The sequence below is a fragment of the Nuphar pumila genome, chromosome 14, assembly GCF_984573655.1.
Source record: "Nuphar pumila chromosome 14, dmNupPumi1.hap1.1, whole genome shotgun sequence".
NCBI classification, from domain to species: Eukaryota; Viridiplantae; Streptophyta; class Magnoliopsida; order Nymphaeales; family Nymphaeaceae; genus Nuphar; species Nuphar pumila.
The window spans coordinates 29,842,922-29,847,085 of record NC_143262.1 but is presented as its reverse complement, the minus strand read 5'-3'; positions in this window follow the sequence as shown (position 1 = coordinate 29,847,085).

Genomic DNA, 4,164 nt, shown 5'->3' with positions numbered 1-4,164 from the left:
TGGTGTGGTTGATCACACGGTTGTTGATACACAAATCCAAAGTGAGCCTATTGTGGACAATGCTGAAGAGCATGAACAGGCGGATCAGGTTCAATCTGAACCTGAAGAACGACTTGTTTGAAGATCCATAAGAATTAGGAGATCTGTCATACATCCTAATTATGTGGTGTACCTTCAGAAGTCTGGTGATTTCATAGATATAGATGATGACCCATTGACTTTTATGGAAGCTGTTGAAAGCAAATAATTTACGCATTGGATAAAAGCTAAGAAAGAAGAGTTGGACTCTATGGCTAATAATCAAGTGTAGAATCTTGTCAAGTTACCTAAGGGAGTAAAACCCGTAGGGTGTAAATGGGTCTTTAAGACCAAAAAAGACTCCAAAGGTAACATAGAGAGACATAAGGCAAGATTGGTTGCTAAAGGATTCACCTAGATGGAGGGCATTGACTATAATGAGACATTTTCTCCAGTCTCAACTACATCAATAAGGATAATTTTGGCCCTCGTAGCTCATTATGACTTAGAGCTACATCAGATGGATGTGAAAACAACGTTCCTCAACGGGGATCTAAATAAAGAGGTATACATGGAACAACCTCTCGGTTTTTCTAAAGATAATCGTTTGGTTTACAAGCTTAACAAATCAATATATGGACTTAAACATGCTCTCGATAGTGGTATATTAAATTTTCCCAAGTCATTGTGACTTTCGGGTTTACAGAAAACATTATTGATCAATGTATATACCTTAAGGAAAGTGAGAGAAAGTTCATTATATTGATATTGTATGTGGATGACATTTTACATGCAACCAATAATATAAAGTTGCTTTCAGAGACAAAATAGTTTCTTGCATCACATTTTGATATGAAAGATATAGGTGAGGTTGCTTATGTTCTTGGCATTGAGATCCGTTGAGACAGAACAAAAGGTTTTCTAGGCCTCTCCCAAAGATCCTACATAAATAAGGTGTTAAAGCGATATGGGATGGAGAATTGTTCTCCTAGTTCAATACCCATATCAAAAGGTGACAAGCTGAGCCTAAAAGATTGTCTACAGGATGATGTTGACAAAGCACAAATGAGTGCTTATCCATATGCATCAGTTGTTGGCAGCTTGCAATATGCGCAGACTTGTTCTCATCCAGATATCTCTTTCGCAGTAGGGGTGCATGGTAGATTTCAGTCTAACCCAAGCATACCCCATTAGAAGGCTGCTAAAAAAGTCTTGCGGTATCTACAAGGGACAAAAGACTATATGTTGATATATCATAATGTTGATCACCTTGAGGTCATTGGCTACTCAGATGCGAACTTAGGAGGATGCCTTGATAATAGAAAGTCTACTACTAGGTACGTCTTCTTACTTGTTGAGGGCGTGATCTCTTAGAGGAGTGGGAAGCAGACGACCACTACTGCTAACACCATGGAGGCAGAATTCATAGCATTGTACGAGACTACCTTGTAGGCCATATGGTTGAAGAACTTCATATCATAGTTAAATGTGGTTGATTCCATTGAGAAGTCACTAAAGGTCTACTACGATAATGAAGTTGCAGTGTCTTTTTCGAACAACAAAAAAAGTACTATGTCATGCAAGCATATGGAGCTAAAGTATTTTGTTGTTAAAGAAAGGACAGAGAATCATCTAGTGCATATTGTCAATATTGGTACCAAAGAGATGGTTGTTGATCCTCTTACTAAAGGGCTACCACCGGGATTATATTTTAAACATGTATTGAGGATGGGCTTATCAAACTCTTTTTAACATATGCATATGAATGAAGTGATCACATTCAGTTCATTGATTTTCGTTATTACTTATTTATTGTTAATCTCATAAGGATTAGAGATTCAACTAAGGACCTATAGAATAGATTATAAAGGCCAATCTATTCATCAAGTCATTCTCATAAAGTTTTCTGGTTAAGGGTTTATCGTTGGAACAAGTGGAAGAATGTTGGGATAAACCACCGCAAACGGTGGTGGTTACCCACGATGTGGATAACATCCCCACGAAAGATGCTCAATTTGATAAACTCCCACAGAATCAGGGGGAATGGTTACGCAAACCGTTCTCACTCTGTGCCTATAAAGACGGTATCATGAGCGACCCCCAAAATATGGCATATACAAAAAATATATAGTTATACAGGAAAAAACGAGAGAGACAATAGGTTTTCTTTGCTCACCTCTCCATTCAGAAGTTTTCCATACGGGTGAGGGAACAAGTCATGCTCACCGACTGTAAGACCCACAATTTTTTTGAGAAAAGTATTCGAAATATAGTGGAATTTCAAATATATATATATATATATATAACCTAGAACGAATATACATATATACATCTATTCATTAGAATTGAACCATTGAGATTTTTTTTTTTTTAAAAAGGAGCGTGAATTTAGGTGGACCGTCCATCTTCCCCTCTTAATCCCAATCATCCAATACAAACCCTAAGTTATAAAAGGTTTTGAGAAAGGAGAAGAGAGAGAAACACTAGCCAATTTTGGCTTCTCTCTCTCCTCTCTCCCACCGGTTGTACGTGGAGGCTTGAGGGTGCGCCATTACCTTCTTCCTTGAGCTCTTGTATAGCGTGAGGTACCACGTAGGGACTTCTCCCTACACTTCCAGCCAAGAGAAGCACTCATCCTTCCGATTCTCCTCTTCAAGCAAAGGTGAGTTTATCTTCTCTATGCTTTAACATTTTCTTCTTTTTTTTCCTCCTTTGGAAATGCATGCATGCCATGACCGAATGCCATGAAGCTTAGTACTCTTCTTGCATTCGATGAAATGCAAGGGGTTTGGGCAGATTAGATAGTGCATATGCTTATTCTTGCATTTTCCCACCATTTTTGTGCACACACGCCTCACCTACTAGTTGTTTTGCTTTTTTTTTTTTGGTTTCCCGATTGTGGCTGGGTTTTCATGGCTTCTTCATGGCTGTGTGGAGCCCAGCTAGAGGGGTAGAATGGGGTAGGTGGATGAAACACACCCTTGCTGCTGAAAGCAAGGGGTTGTTGTTCCAGCACCCCCACCTTCTTTGTTTTTCATTAGGTGGCAGCCGACTGTGGAAGGGTGGAGGCCGAGCCTCCTCTCTTCTTCCTTTTCCCCTTCCACCATGGATGCAGCCCTATTTCTGGGTAGTAGAGGTTCAGACCTGGTCTGGTTGCAGCAGGTGACCCAGGTCGACCACACTCGTGTCAGTCTGCCCCCTCCCCCCCCCCCCCTCCTCTCTCTCTTTTTCCTTTCTTCCGCCCCTACTTCCTTTCTTTTGAGTGCAGTCGTGCCTGGCTACATGCCAGGCGAGTGCTTGGGTATGGCCAGCACTCTGTGCAAGGGCTGTGTCCGGGTCCCTAGCACCTAGGACAACTCCTCCCTTCCACTATAGTAGCTCTGGTGTACCGGGCGCCATGTTGTAGTCATGGCAGGCAGGATGGTCCAGCCCAGCACAGCACCAACCTGTGCACCGTGTGTGTCAGGCTGCATGCTGGGCTGGCAACATCACCCTTGGTCTAGGCCACCCTAGCTTAGACCAGGGTGTGGTCATTTTCAGACCAGAGTAGGTCTGGTCCCACCGGAACTAGACCTAGCAGCACCCGGTCTCAAGTTGGGCACCTGGACAATCATTGTCTGGGGCAGTCTTTTGCAGGCCGCAAGGCAACACCGTGCTTGTGATACACCTGCACTCTTTTCCCTTTCGGTTGGTGGCCTGTCAGGCTGCTACTGCACAGCCTGCAGCAGGCCCAGTTCCTTGTGTTGGGGAGCGTTCTGGCCTGCAAATGGGGCTGCAGTCTCTACCGTTGCGGGTCAGCCTTGGGCAGCCCTGCAGACTGCGAACTACTTTTGTCACCTATTTGTTGTTGTTATGGCAGCATGTCGCTTGCGTTCTGTGGCAACTAAATGCTGCCCCATTTTCTCAGGTTTTGGCAATATGTTTGGTGGCTTTCGTTTCACACATGAGTGTTGTATATGCAAGACACTTTTGTTGGGTTTCATTTTTGCATTTGTTACGACACAAACCAACTCGTAGAATGGATGATTCTCACAAATTTTGGTGGCATAAATTTGTAGCCACCATGGCTGCGATATGTGGTCCCTCGCATCGATACTAGTATATGTTTGTAGAAGCACGATGGCCACCATTCAAATCTTCGCAAAG